The sequence below is a fragment of the Asparagus officinalis genome, chromosome 4 (genome assembly GCF_001876935.1).
Source record: "Asparagus officinalis chromosome 4, Aspof.V1, whole genome shotgun sequence".
NCBI classification, from domain to species: domain Eukaryota; kingdom Viridiplantae; phylum Streptophyta; class Magnoliopsida; order Asparagales; family Asparagaceae; genus Asparagus; species Asparagus officinalis.
In genome coordinates, this window is record NC_033797.1 from 19,644,077 (window position 1) to 19,660,536 (window position 16,460).

The window sequence follows — 16,460 nt, forward strand, 5'->3', positions numbered from 1 at the left end:
AGATGAGATGACAGTTTCGATGGGTCGTTTCTTTATGGAGGAGGATCGGCATTGGTTGTCGAGCATTGGTTCTGGAGCTTCGACATATTTGGGTCATCTTAGTCACAGGTCGCCGACTGCTGCATTAGGAGTTATTGGATCTGGTGGAGCTGCTTCAGATTTTGGGTTCGCGTCGGATATTTGGATACCCAGTATTTGGTCACATTGAGGATGTGAGATTTGATCCGATTGCGCGTTTGGGGTTCGGAGGCTCAGTTGATTATCGTTTGGGAGCTTCTGATTTTGTTCTGAGCAAGTATGTCACTTTTGACTCTCGGCAGGTGGAGAGTGTTGATCAGGTCATTTGGATATCGCAGCAGGTGGAGAGTGATGCTACTCCACGTTGGGTAGAGATTACTCCACGTACTCCAGATCATACTGCGTCATTTGGGATTCCAGCTGAGGTGACACAGGTTGGGGATCATTTGATTTCGGATGCAGATGATGGATTGGTTTTGGATTCGGTTGCAGCTGGTGGACATGATTTGGATACGGCCATTGGTTCACCTCATATGGAGGTGTTTGATTTGTATCAGTTTGGGGCCGCTATCAGTTGCAGATCCATCGGCGATATTGGGGAAGAGTTGCATACTTTTCTATTTGTTTGATGGCCTTTGGAGGCCGTTTGGGTGAACTACGAGAAGGCTTGATTCCTTGGAGAGGATACGTAGGCAGTCAGTTTTCTGATGCAGCCGATTTGGTGAGCGACATCGACATTTGGGGTGAGTGTTCGCACTTCCATTTGGGTCTCAACATGTGAGGCATTTGTTTGGTTGGTGTCGGCTCAGTTTTGAAAAAACTTCGCCGAGGTGGAGAATTGTGGAGAAGAACTTGGAAAAAGCAGATTTTTAGTCATAAGTCGACTCATGCACAGGCATAAGTCGACTTATGGTAAGTCGACTTATGTTTGTGTCGTAAGTCGACTTACGATCTGATGTGGATTATTGATTTTGGGCTCTGGCAAGTCGACTTATCAGACCTGTTAAGTCGACTTATGAACTCTTCTCCAGTTGTTGTTTTTTGCTCTGCCAAGTCGACTTATGCAGACTGATAAGTCGACTTACGACGGGTTTTTTGGAAAGTTCAGGTTCCTATTTGCAGTCTGTTTGGGTTTCTGTTTTGGTATAAATACCAATACGATTTGAGGGTTTTGTAGGAGCATATTTGGGGATTTTGGAGCACAGAAAAGAGAGATCTTTCTGAGCTATTGGTTAGGGTTATTGGTTGAGAGGTTGAGAGATTTGTTGGTGAGATAAGTTGGTTCGTTTGAGCGATTTGTAATCTCAATTTGTACTCTCATTCTCTATTAGTGGAAACCCTCCCCCTTCTTGTCCCGTGGACGTAGGCAATTGCCGAACCACGTTAAAATTGATGTTTGGGTTTGTGCATTGATATTTGGTTATTTTTGGCCTTCTTTGATCGGCGTTTGTTTTGGTTCCTCGGCGCCGCCGTCTGTTCACAACAGATTTACTGTAGAAATGGTGGCTGCGTGGGTAGGGGTAGGTAGCTTGGTGGTGATTTTCACATAATATGGGGACATTAACTGCAGAAGAAGGGGCTCAAGGGGCCGTCATGTTAGCCTTATTTCCTGATGGTGGGCTGTCTGGCCTTTTGTATGAGCAAACTGAGGCCATTCCCTTAGAGTAATAATAAGCAGTAGTTTACACCTATTTGGAGGGAATACAATTATGTTGTTCATCTTGCTGAGCTGGCCCGTACACTTTTCCTTCTATATGTATGTGTTCTATAAACTATAAAGAACAAAAACTTACTGTGATGTATTTTTATGGCTCGTGATTTGTTAATGAATAAGAGAATGTTCCTTGTGCCTAGCCTTTAAATATGTTAATCGATTGGAATATGTTCAAATATGATGCACATAATTGTTTGGTGTCAAAGATGAGAAGCATAGTGGGTGACAAAATGGAGTTGGTAGTCTATTGACTCGTAACCATAAAATGATGTGAGGCAATTAGTTTCTCAACATAATCATCTCGAACGCAATTTGGAGATAACCTTAGGATCAGAAGCATATAATCTGATCAGCTTCTTTATTGTTCTCCCTTTGACAATTAACAAATGCACCATTCCAAGGAGTTGGTTAAAGTCAGCCAACCAACACTGTAGCCGCGACCCACACTTTTAGCAACACTACAACGGCCTAATACTTGCAACAATATAAAAGCTATAAGGAACCCTCCAAAGCATTCAGTGTATTCCATCACAGTAGCAAGAGAAAAATAAAGAGAGAGATAAAAGAAAAAATAAACAGTGAATGTTTGTAAAAGAGTGTAGTAGTTTGTTGTAGAGAGTGTGTTTATGCTAGAGAGTATTTAGTAATTTGTTGACATATGAGTAATATGTAGGGACTTATTTGTAAGTTGTATTTTGTAGGGGCCTATATAAGCCCAAGATATTTCATAATAAGAATTAGGGTTTTCTCCCACCCCCTTTTTTGCTGCACCATGTCGAACCTCGAGTTTGGCATGGATTCCCTCGACTCAGTCCTCGAACTGATGACATGAAGAGTATATATCTCACGGCGATGAGATATATCACTATTTTTTGATTCTTGTTTCCTCTGAGAAATGAGAATTTGTCTGAGATCTTACTCTTGTTGTGCAACAGAGGTGCTGTCGAAATTTTCACTGCACACAACAAGGGTCGGAAGAGAAGGTGACCAGGTGTTGGGTCTGAAGCTTGATCAATGGAGGAGATTATCAAGAAGTTGAACCCCGTGGAGGTGTCAACTTTGATGAAGCTGATGAAGTTGTCGGCTGGTGAGAGTGCGACAAAACCATCTAAGAAGTTGGAGCTTCCTACCATAGATCTGAAGCTTGATGGACCGGGTACTTACCTGAGCTGGTCACGACGGGTGAGATACACCCTTGCAGGGAGGAACCTGGAGGGTTATCTGACGGGAGAGGTGACAGAGCCGGATGAGGACTCGGAAGGAAGAGATGAGTGGAAGTCCACTCATATGTTGGTGTATATCTGGCTCCTCAACTCATTGGTCTAGTCGATCGCCGCCATTGTTGATGGCATTGAGAAGGTGAAGGACGTCTGGGAAAAGTTGAGGAGGACCTATGATGGAGTGGGGAATAACCTGAGGGTGTTCCAGATTAAGGAAGAGATCGACGCTACAGTACAGGGAGAGCGAACTGTACAGGAGTATGCCACAGAGCTGGAGCGTCTGTGGCTAGATTATGATCACTTCTCACCTCGGGCGAACTGTAAGGACCCGGGATGTAAAGAGCGGGAGGCCTTCCTACAGGAGAGGACTATGGTATTTCTCAAGGGATTGACATCAGAGTTCGCTCAGCGAATTGCATTGCTGCTCGCTCATCCGAAGATTCCCACGCTTGAGGAGGCTGTCTCTGCTATGATCCAGGAGGAGACTCGTATTAGGCTGCATGCGGGGACAGGTAGACTTCCTGTGGTGAAGTCAGCACTAGCAGCCTCTAGCAACACTGGATCTAGGGGAGAGACTCGACAGTGCTACAACTGCGGTGCGGTGGGTCATCTAAGGCATGCTTGCACCAAGCCACCCAAGGAAGGAGATTCGGGTGGACATGGACAGTTCGGAGGTCGTGGTCGTGGCCGTGGAGGTCGACGAGGTGGAAGAGGAGCAGGGAACCGGGCGAATCTGATGGTAGCAGAGGAAGAAGAAGCTGAGGTGGTCTTTACTGAGGAGGATCATGCTCTCCTGGTGATACTCAGGAGGAAGCAGCAAGTAGCAGGGGATTGAGACTTGAGGAGTGGGACTGAGGAGGCATCCACTTTGTTCTTCGCTAGAGGCAACACTGCTACCTATGCTCATCCGACCAAAGGTACTGATGACATACATGCTCTTGCTTCTATGTCTCTCGACAGATCATCAGAATGGATAGTCGACTCCGGTGCGTCTCGACATGTGACAGGTAATGCTAGTGAGTTCTCATCATATACTCACTTAGCATCGCCTGATAGTATTCAAACAGCTGATGCTATATTTTATCCGGTGGTTGGTAAGGGTACAGTCGATTGTACTGGTTCTGTAACTTTGTTCAATGTTTTGCATGCTCCTTCCTTTCCAGTCAATCTTTTGTCCATTAGTTCTATCATCCTCCAACTAAAATGCATTGTTTCTTTTGATATTCCCAAGGTGATTTTCCAGAAGAAGGGGACAGGGCGGAGACTTAGGACTGGCACATGGCGTAGAGGATTGTGGTATCTGGATCGTGAAGGGCTGGATTCAGCATTGGTGTCAGTCGTAGAGGAAGCAGGAGTAGGATCTAAAATGAGTGCTGAGAGTGAGTTAATGCTTCATCACCAGCGTTTGGGACACTCATCCTTTATTATTTTAGGTAGATTGTATCCTTCTTTATTTGAGAAAGCAAATAAACAGAAACTTGTGTGTGATGCATGTGAGTTTGGAAAGCTTACTAGAAGCTCTTATGTTAGTTCTGGTCATAGAAGTTCTCATGCATTTGACTTGGTACATTCAGATGTTTGGGGGCATTGTTCCACAAGTTCTATGAATGGATACAAGTATTTTGTTACATTTATTGATTGTTTCTCTCGTGTTACTTGGTTTTACCTGATGAAGAATAAGAGTGAAGTGTTTGGGTGCTTCCAAAACTTTCATAGGAATGTTCAGACTCAATACGAAGCAGTGGTGAAGGTATTGAGGTAGGATAATGGGACAGAGTATACCAACAGAGCGTTTGAAGAATATTTGTCAGCTCAGGGAATACATCACCAGACAACCTGTCCATACACACCAGCTCAGAATGGGGTAGCGGAAAGGAAGAACAGACATCTTTTAGAGGTTGCTAGAAGCATGATGATCTCTATGAATATCCCAGAAACATTGTGGGGGCAAGCAATATTGACCGCAGCAGCGCTGATCAATAGAATGCCCTCGAGAGTACTGGATTGGAAGTCTCCGTGTGAGACATTGAAGGGAGATAATGGTGGGATTCTTCCACTTAAAGTGTTTGGCTGTGTGTGCTTTGTGAAGGACAACAGGCCATCCGTCGGGAAGCTTGCCCCTAGAGCTGTGAAGTGCGTCTTTGTGGGATATTCTGCTATCAGAAGGGATATGTTTGCTGGAGCCCGGTGGAGAAAAGGTTGTTTGTAAGCATGGATGTACACTTTCGAGAAATCGAGCCATATTACACCCGGATGGTAACTTCATCCATTGGTAACTCGCCCAATACTAGAAGTATGAGGCAAGAGGAGGAGAATGGTGAGAGATCGGTGAACAATGTGAAGAAATCGGAGAAATCAATTTCTGTATCGATTCCTTGGGAGGGAGAATTGGTTGAGGAGGAGCAGGAGAATGAAGAAGAAAAGGAAAATAAGACAAGAGGTGTTAGGCCCACGGTTCAGGGGGAGCTACTAACCTATAGTAGGAAGGGGAAGCAAATTGCAGGAACAGTACCTACAGTGCCACTAGTGCTGCCCAGTCTCTTGCCAATGCCTGCCCCGACTCCTGAGACACCGACACCACCACCAGATTTATCCCAAGGTGATAACATTCCTCTCCCTACTCCTCCCACACCAATATCAGTACGGAGGACTACTCGTAGTAATGCGGGAAATCCTCCCGATAGATATGGATGGGATCTTGCCCAGTTTGTATCATATTCTAACATTCATCCTACACATGGAGCATTCATTGCATCATTAGACTCTGTTATTATACGTAACAATTGGCAGGATGCTAAGAAAGACCCAAAGTGGAAAACGGCGATGCACGAAGAGCTAGGGGCCCTTGAGAAGAACCGCACTTGGGAGTTAGTAAAACTACCAAAAGGAAAGAGAGCAGTTGGATGCAAGTGGATCTTCACTGTGAAGGAAAATCCAGACGGACAGGTTGAGTGTTACAAAGCTCGTTTGGTGGCAAAATGATATAGTCAGACATATGGGATCGACTATGATGAGACTTTTGCACTGGTGGCAAAGATGAGCACTGTTCGGTGTTAGCCCTTATGTTTTGATGATGTTTTACAACCACCATTATCGGTACTAATGGCTTATTAAGTACAAATATAGTGAATTCATATATCAAGCTTGTTAGTACCACTAATGGAGGATTGGATAGAATATGCGCTACAACGATGATATCCAAAGGAGGAGGAGGCATAGTGATGAAGCAACGTTATTTCAAGAACAACAAATTCTAATAGAAGCTTCATCCTATTCAAGCTATATCAAGACTCAAGCATTGTATTCTATATGAGGATATTAGCTATCTTTTATTTTTCTCTCTAGTGGTAGAATGTAGGCAAAGAGTTATTTACTTCACTTGAAGCTATTGGGATATCACACACATGTTTTCATACTTATGTTTTTAAGCGTTTTTCACAAAATACTATTTTTCACAAGTATGAGGACCTATCTGCAAAATTCTTTTTCCAAAAAGTTTGTTTTTAGTATTAAAAATATTTTACAAAGTTTCATAATTTTCAGAGGTCAAATAAATATTTTCTAAATATTTTAGTTGAGTCAAAATCTGCTTTTCTGAAATGTAACAAAATGCGGTCGACCGGTGCGGTCGACCGCACCTATGATCATTCGTCAGTGGGCAGCAGAGAGTTTGTCGGTCGACCGATGCGGTCGACCGAGAGCTCGATTTTTTCCATCGGTCGACCGCACCGGTTGACCGATGAAGTCTCTGTTTGTTTTTCTCGTTTTCGATCTGGATCGCGGTCGACCGAAAATTTCGTCGGTCGACCGCGCCGTATTATACAAACGGTAACTTTGGTCCTTTTTCCAGCGCCACTCAGTACAGATCTCAGCGACGTTTGTTTTCAGATTTTGGGGGATTAAGGGTATGGGTTTAAACAGCTGGTTTTTCCTTATTTAAACTCATCCTCTTCTTCTTCCTGAAGTGTCCCAGCTTTTGCAAAAACCAGAGACGTTATTTTTCACAGAGCTTAAATTTCAAACCTGTGCTTTCTGTGTTTTTGTGTGTTCACTTCCCAGCTTCAGTGTGCTCTTTCTCTTTGCCATAGGGACGTTGTAAAGAGAGAGTCTTACACCATTTCTACTATCTTGTGAGTGTGATCTTGTGTAGATCAACTGTGAGGGAGTGTGATCTAGTGAGATTAACTGTGTAGTGTGAGATCGTGAGGGGATCGCTGTGTAGATGAAGTTCTGACTTCCAAACCGGGTTGTGTAGTGGATTTCTCCTCGAGAGTGGGGAGCGGGGACGTAGGTCAGCGGACCGAACCTCGTTAACATATCGCGCATCACAGGATAACGATTCCTAACCCTATCTCCTCTATTTTGATTGTATTAGAATACTGTGGTTTGCTTGTCTTAATTTTATTACATAATTATAGCCTCTTGACCCTAATCACCCCCCCTCTAGGGTCCAACATTCAGACCTTGATCTCTTTGACAGTAAATGATGGATGAAAGCTACACCAATTAGATGTGAAGAATGCATTTCTTCATGAAGATCTGGTGGAAGAAGTATACATGGAAATTCCGCCAGGATTCAACACAGATCAGACAGTGAGCAAGGTCTGCAGATTAAAGAAGTCTCTCTATGGGTTGAAGCAGTCTCTCCGTGCTTGGTTCGACAGATTCAGGAGAGCTATGCTAGGTATGGGGTACCAGCAGATTAACGCTAATCATACCGTGTTCTTTTGACGAAATGAAGGTCACATCACCATGTTTGCGGTATATGTGGATGATATGATTATTACAGGGGATGATGAGAAGGAGATTACCCAACTCAAAGTGAGACTGGGTAAGGAATTCGAGGTGAAAGATCTTGGATTGCTTCGATACTTTCTTGGAATAGAGATAGCTCGAGGAGCGGAGGGGATTGTCCTATCGCAGAGAAAGTATGCACTGGATCTTCTCAAAGAGACATGGATGTTAGGGTGTAAACCTGTAACTACACCGATCGACCAAAAGTTCAAGCTGGGTGCTGAAGCTGGAGAACCAGTTGATCGTGACAGATACCAAAGGTTGGTGGGCAGGTTGATCTATCTGAGTCACACACGTCCTGATATCTCTTTTGCAGTGAGCGTGGTGAGCCGCTACATGCATGATCCGAGGAAGGGTCATATGGATGCTGTGTACCAGATTCTGAGATATTTGAAGAGTGCCCCCGGAAAAGGGCTGATATTCAGAAAGAATGGACATGTGAGTATTGAGGGTTACTGCGACTCTGATTGGGTTAGCTGTGCTGATGACAGGAGGTCCACCTCAGGATACTGCATCTTTATAGGAGGGAACTTAGTCTCGTGGAAGAGCAAGAAACAGTCTGTGGTGGCGAGATCGACAGCTGGGGCAGAGTATAGGGCTATGGCCTTAGGAGTTGCTGAGTTGTTATGGTTGAAGAGCATGCTGGTGGAGCTGAAGCTGGATCAAGGAGCTAAGATGAAGTTGTGGTGTGATAACAAGTCAGCTATCAGTATCGCCAACAACCCAGTGCAGCATGATAGAACCAAACACATCGAGATCGATAGGTTCTTCATCAAAGAGAAGTTGGATAGTGGACTACTGGAGCTAAGTCATATTTCAACTAAGGACCAGACAGCAGATTGTCTGACTAAGGAACTTAGCTCATTAGATTGATTAGAGCATGTGACAAGATGGGCTTAATGGATATCTTTCACCCATCTTGAGGAGGAGTGTTGACATATGAGTAATATGTAGGGACTTATTTGTAAGTTGTATTTTGTAGGGGCCTATATAAGCCCAAGAGATTTCATAATAAGAATTAGGGTTTTCTCATATATTTCAACTGTATTATACCACTAAAAAATAATAATAATATATCTCTTAATGTCGAATCATTCTTCTCAACCCAACAAGAACATCAATGAATAAGATATCAGTAACCTAACAACATACGAGGAAAATCACCGGAACCAAAGGGCAGAAATTTAAGTATGCCCTCAAACTTTGAGCCTAATGCCAAGACTTTCAGGACCCATTTTAAAATAAGACCCCCATCAAGCAAGGGGCTTTACTTAATATATTCTTATCTTTTAAAATTTTTATATATTTAAAATATTTAACAAATTATATAATTATATAATTATATAATTATATAATACATTACATATAATTAATTATAATAATATATTTTATGAATAAAATAAAAATATAAAAATAATGCTAAATCAAATTAAAATATTACTTTCATAAATTCAACTAAAGATTACATTTAACATCACAAAAAACATCACACTTGCAAGAAAAAAATAAAAATAAAAGGCATTACATTTAACATAAAATAAAACACAAAGACACAATCCATATTGATAAAATTCTAATCTCTAAATTAGTATATTCATCCTACAAATGATCAATTAATGCATCTCGAAGTGCAATATGAGCTTCTTTACTCTTGATTTGTCGACGACGAGCCAGAAATTCTTCAAACCGAGAATTTTCATCTACAACCATTTGAACGTCTGGAACTGGCGCTTCCTGTTAGACCATAGAGGGGGGTGATTAGGATCTTATGCTAATCTAATCCGATTTTATGCTAATTAAAACTAATTAATAAGTTATTCTTGCAAGATAGATATACAATATGTTATAAGCAAGAATGAGCAATATGAACAAATGAATATATCCTAGCAATGAGATATACTATAAAATATATACAAGGATATATAAACTAACACAAGGGTGAAATAAACAATCTATAAATGTGATAGGTTAATTGACAATGGCGACAAGAATGTAATGAACACTAAGCACAAATGAAACGCCAAAGCAAACTCAAACATAAACAAATGATCACAGAGTTCGGACCTTCCGTCCTACGTCTCCGCTCCCCACTCCCGGGGAGAAATCTACTAACACAATCGGGTTTTCTACGCTAACCCGAATAACGTTTACACCACACAATATCGGTTTTCAACGCTCACCGATCAACGATCATAATCTCACAATGTAACTACACTCCACACCCTCTAAGTGTTGGTTTCTCCGTGTCCTTCCTCAAGTACTCGGATACAACCTCTCCCTAGGTTCGTCAACCGACGCCACTCCTCTTGGAAGCAACCATGTCTCTCACCACACACTCCTCTCGGTGTACTAGTATAATACAAAGTGAATCTCATAATTTAAAGCTTACAAATCAAATGATTGTTCTCTAAACAAGGTGAGAACTCAATTAAGCACAACTCTTAGTCTCAAACCCATAACCCCAAATTATATTATGAATGTAAATACAATAAGCTCAATAGGTTGTGTGTGAACAAAGAGATAAATCAAAACAAGTCTAAACTCAATTTAATCTAGCAAAATAAATATGACAAGTTAAGCATAAATAAGCTAGATAAAGAGTTTAAGAAAACTTCTCTAAAATAAGAGTGGAGGGATATAGATTGAAGCCCAAACAAGATTGATAATCTCCTCAAACTCTTGTGAAATTCTCTTCACAAACAAACTCTTAAACACTCTTTTAAACAAACACAAAACAAGCTTAAACCATTGTTAAACTCTTTTAAAACATCTCTTGGTAATAGAAAATAGTTACGAAAAAGTGGTATATATAGGGAAGAAGAAAACAACCCAAAAAACCCTAAAACCCTAAAAACCATTAAAAACAAAAATCAGCAAGTTACCGTTACTGTGCAACAGTAACTTCGGCGGTCGACCGCCACGTCTGGCGGTCGACCGCGAGAAATAAAACTGCAAAACTACTCTATGGACTGCATACGATTGACTGTGGTGATCGACCGTGCGGTTGACCGCACTGTAGCATGGTCGACTGTAGCGGTCGACCGCACTGTTCACAGACAGTTTTTGATTTTGACAGATTCTGGAATTTTGTGTATCTGACTTTGTAAAATCAATTAAAAATAGTAAATCAACTACAAAAATTATGAAAGTTTGAGGGAAGGTTTTGGATATGTATATAAACATTTTAGAGAAATAATTTCTAAAATATCATTTCCCAGTTGATAGAAATAACTGTTTGAACATAGATATACAGTTTCTAAAAAAACTGCTGAAAACTTGGTTTTGTAAATTCAATTGAAAATAACAAAACAACTCCAAAATTAGTAAAACTTGGGAAAATATTTGTATATATGATGATAAACATGTAAATGAAGAAATTTTTTAAATCACATTTCCCAATTATGAAAACGCATCAGTTTTGCAAAAACATGCACGAACATGAACTTATTAAAAACTTGATTTTGTAAATTCAAATAAACATAACAAATTAATTCCAAAATTGATAAAACTTTGAGAAACATTTATAAACATGAAATTTAACATGTTAGAAAAATAATTTCTCAAATTGAGTTTCCCATTTGTGAAAACTCATATATTTTGCAAGTGTGTCCAAAACATGAAAATGTGATATACATGAAATTTGATGTTTTATCATAAACAATGTTTTGAAACCCTATGAAATAATTTTATAGACTTAATGAAATATGTATACAATGATTGTTAAGTTCATAAGCCAAAACTTGTGTATATATATAACTATATATATAAAAACCAAATATGTGCGTGTATATATGATTGAGCTTAAAGTACTAACACACATAATATAAAACCTAAACTAAATATACCCAAGCTTGATTGATCTTCGATGTAGCTCAACTTGGTACACTTGCGGATGAAGCTAGAACTTGGATCTTCAATTTGAATTGTATAGGCTTCACTCCACAATTCCGCCAACCTCCATTGGATATGATCGTGAATGCGTAATTCCATCCATCCTCCAACTTATTGTTTGTCCACAATAAATAGAAATACACCAACACTAGACAAACAATATTAGATGTAAATTATTTGTAAATCATCATCAAAACAAGAAGGTCAACACTTCCTTCCAATTTTCAATTGTAGCATTAAAATCACGTTCATCCTCAAGTATCATGTTGTGCATAATAATGCACGCAATCATTATATCATGTAATACTCTTTTTTCCAAAAACGAGCTGGTCCTGACACAATTGCAAATCAAGATTGGAGTACTCCGAATGCATGTTCTACTTCTTTTCTGCATCCTTCTTGCTTCATTGCAAACAATTTTTTTTCGGACCACATGGATCATGAATTGTTTGTCCAAGAGTAGACCATTTTGGATATATATCAGGAAAACAGAAAACCAAAATACATAAGATAGTAGAAGAATGAAAACCTAGCTTGTGAAATAAATAATATTTCAAATAGAAAGGATGGGAGAAAATACACGGACCTGGAATTGAGAGAAAAGCATGTCAAATGATTGCATCAATCCATGCCAAACTAACACAAACATTGCTCTTTGCTCTGCATATAAACCATATTTAGCAATCAATTGACCTGCACTTGATGAAAAATATCTTCGGTATCACAGATGAGTTGTGGCAAGCATCATAAAGAAAAGATTTGTTGGGCGCAGAGAGTCATGCCCACCGCCGCGGAAGCGATATGTCCTGAGAGATAGCCCTGACTTTTGTTGTCACAAAAGCACAAGTCAACTTCTATATTCTTGTTTCTCAAAGGAAACTAGAATAGATAGTGAAATTCTTGTTTCTCAAAGGAAACTAGAATAGATAGTGAAATTCTTGTTTCTCAAAGGAAACTAGAATAGAAAGTGAAATATTTTAACAAAGTAAAATATGCACTCTTTCTCTCATCAGTTCTAGGACTGAAATATCGAGGGAACCTATAAGCAATAGCCAACACCCAGAAAACAATAAAGACACGAGATTTACGTGGTTCGGTAAAATTGCCTACGTCCACGGGAGGGGTGAGGGGAGATTCCACTATGAGGAGAACACCGACGACTTGTATAATCCAAAAGCTCGTCTCAAAGAAAAAGATCTAATTTTTACCCAAAAGAAATTGACCTCTCTTTTGTAAATCCCTCTTTTTCTCTCCTCAAAATCTCTCTTTAATTCTCCGTTTTCTTTCTCTGTTCAGCCGCCAAAAAGAAAAAAAAAACCTCTGCCTTTTTTTTTTGATTTTCCCCTGCGACTTTTCCACACTGCAGCCGGCAAAAAATTTCCCCTACCCGAAAACCTAGGTAATACATGTGTATTTATAGTGAGATCACGTAAGTGTCTTGGGTGGGCTTGTTCCCTGCTCACGTAAATGTCTTGGGTAGGCTTTGGGCCCGCTGCACATGTCCACTTAAATTTTGGAAGAATACTGTGAACATCACTAGAGAAATCCGAAACACCAAACCAGGCTAAAACCAGGCCAAACCAGTTGCACCACTTTATCGCGGCTGCCTACGTATCCTCCACCGGGATCAAGCTAACCGTAGTTCTGTGATTGTCCATCACAGTCTCCACCTCACCCCATCACCGCCCCGAAGAGCCATGCCGTCTTGGGTAAATTAACACGGGCTGATATGAAGCAAGTCCAAGCAATGCTTAAACTTATTACCTGTGACCACCTTGGTTAACATGTCTACAGAATTCTCATTCATGTGCATCTTCATGAGAGAAATATCACCTTCCTTTATGACATCCCGCACAAAATGATACCTGACATCGATATGCTTGGTACGAGCATGATGAACTTGATTCTTCGCCAAGTGAATCACACTCTGACTATCGCACCACAAGTTCACGTTTTTCTGCTCAATCCCCAAATCATCTAGAAGACCCCACAATCATAATGCTTCCTTCACTCCCTCCGCCATAGCCATGTACTCAATCTCTGTAGTAGAAAGTGTCACTGTAGCCTGTAACATCGATCGCCAATTAACTGGAGCTCCATGTATCCTGAATACATAACCAGTAGTAGATCGTCGTCTATCTAGATCACCCGCATAATCAAAGTCAATAAACCCCTCAATCTGACATGTATCTCCAACAAAACACAAACCCGTATCTGCGGTACCTTTCAAGTACCTCAAGACCCATTTCACCGCTTCTTAGTACGCCTTTCCCGGATTTGCCATGGATCTGCTGACCACACTAACTGCCTGTGAAATATCTAAACGTGTACACATCATGGCGTACATCAAACTACCAACTGCACTAGTATAAGGAACACGCTCCATGTGTGCTTTATCTTCCGCTGTATTAGGAGATTGTTTACCTGAAAGCCTAAAGTGTGAAGCTAATGGAGTCGCTACCGACTTTGCACTTTGCATCCCGAACATTACGATCACCCGCACTATGTAGTCCTTCTAACTCAAGAACAATCACCGATTCGCCCGCTCTCTTATAATCTCCATACCCAGTATTTTCCTAGCAGCGCCCATGTCCTTCATCTCGAACTCTTTACCAAGTTGAGTAGCAGCGCCCATGTCCTTCATCTCGAACTCTTTACCAAGTTGAGATTTCAGCCTATCTATCTCCACCCTACTCTTCGAAGCAATAAGCATGTCATCCACATACAAAAGGAGATAGATATAATCACCTTCACGAAGCTTTTGAATGTAAACACAACAATCATAATCGCTTCGGGAAAATCCATGCTTTAGCATGAAGGAGTCAAATCGCTTGTACTACTGCCGAGGAGATTGCTTCAGTCCATAGAGTGACTTCCTCAAGCGACATACATGATGCTCCTTATCCTCAACCTTGTAGCCCTCAGGTTGATGCATGTAGATCTCTTCATCCAAGTCTCCGTGCAAGAAGGCTGTCTTGACATCGAGTTGTTCCAGCTCAAGATCACCATGAGCAACAATACTCAATAGCACCCGAATAGAAGTGTGTTTCACCACCGGAGAAAAGATCTCATTGTAATCCACACCCTCTCTTTGTGCAAACCCTTTAGCCACTAGCCTCGCCTTGTACCTTGTACCACCGAGCTCTGAAGGATCTTCCTTTCTCTTATATACCCACTTATAACCAATAGGTTTTCTTCCTACGGGCAATTGGACCACCTTCCATGTTTGGTTCTTCCGAAGAGATTCCATCTCCTCCTCCATCGCAGCCAACCAACTCTCACTATCCTTATCCCGAATAGCTTCCTTGAAGGAGACCGGCTCATCATCCTCCACCGAGAGTGCGTATTCCACCAAATTAACCTGCCCATAGTGCTTCAGGGGTTGATCAGCCCCCAGCTTCTGTACCTGCTTGTATGCTCGCCTTGGTCTAGTGGAAGCCAAGCTATCCTCGTGTATTCTCCTGCTGAACCTCCTCCTGCTCAAGCTCATCATCTACCTGATTTCCCACTTGAACACGACTAGAACCTGGTTGGTCTTTCGGTTCTATCTCAATAACCTGGGACTCGGGAGTCCTGACAGTATCAACACCACCATCTTTGGGCATCCTAGCAATCATGGACTTCTCATCAAAGGTAACGTCTCTGCTGATCACGAACTTTGAATCTTCTGTACACCAAAGGCGATAGCCTTTTACACTCTTTGCATACCCCAAGAAAATTGCCTTCTTGGCCCTCGCGTCAAGCTTTCCCTCATTGACGTGATAGCAGACGGTACATCCAAAAATTCTGAGCCTCTCATAATCTGCATGTTCCCCTGACCACACCCTATAAGATGTATCACCATCTAGTGTAGAATGTGGAGAACGGTTCACACTGTAACATGTTGTAGCCACCGCTTCTGCCCACCATTCGTTGCCCAATCCAGCATAAGATCGCATACTCATTGTTTTTTTCCTGTAATGTTCGGTTCAGTCTCTCCACTACCCTATTCTGCTGTGGTGTTGACCCGACTGTCCAGTGTCGAACAATGCCCTCCTGATCATAAAACTTCTTGAAAGGACAATCTGTATACTCTGTACCATTATCAGATCTTATTGTCTTCAATTTTTTGCCCATCCTGTTCTCAACCATTGCTTTCCACTTCTTGAATGTCTCAAATACCTCATTCTTATGCTTAAGAAAATAAATCCAAGCATACCTAGAATAATCGTCTATGAATGAGACAAAATATCTGGAACCACCCTTGAAAGTTGTCTGAGCCGGACCCCAAACATCCGTGTATACATAATCTAGTATACCTCTGTACTTGTGATTGCTTTTCAAGAACTGGACCCTATGCAACTTTCCATACACACAATCCTCGCAAAAATCCATGCAAGGTTTCTTCAGATTCTTTAGCAAACCCTCTTTACCAAGTAGATCCAGACCCTTCTCTGACATGTGCCCAAGCTGCCTATGCCATAACTGTGTGTGCTCATATGAGTTTCCACCACTTCCATCAGTTCCAATTACTGCATCTCCTATCATCGTTGTACCCGAGAGAGTATATAGATTACCGTGACGAATACCCTTCATCACTGTTAGGGAACCTCAAACAATCTTCTTCACTCTGTTCTCTGTAACAATCTTACAGCCACCAGAGTCCAATACACCCACTGAGATAAGATTCTTCCGTAAGTCGAGAACGTGCCATATGTCCGTTAGGGTTCTGACCACTCCATCATGCATCTTGATTTTTATATCATCGAGCCGCACCGCTTTACAAGCATGGTTATTCCCCATCAATACGGTTCCACCATCAATGCTTCTATAGGTAGTAAATC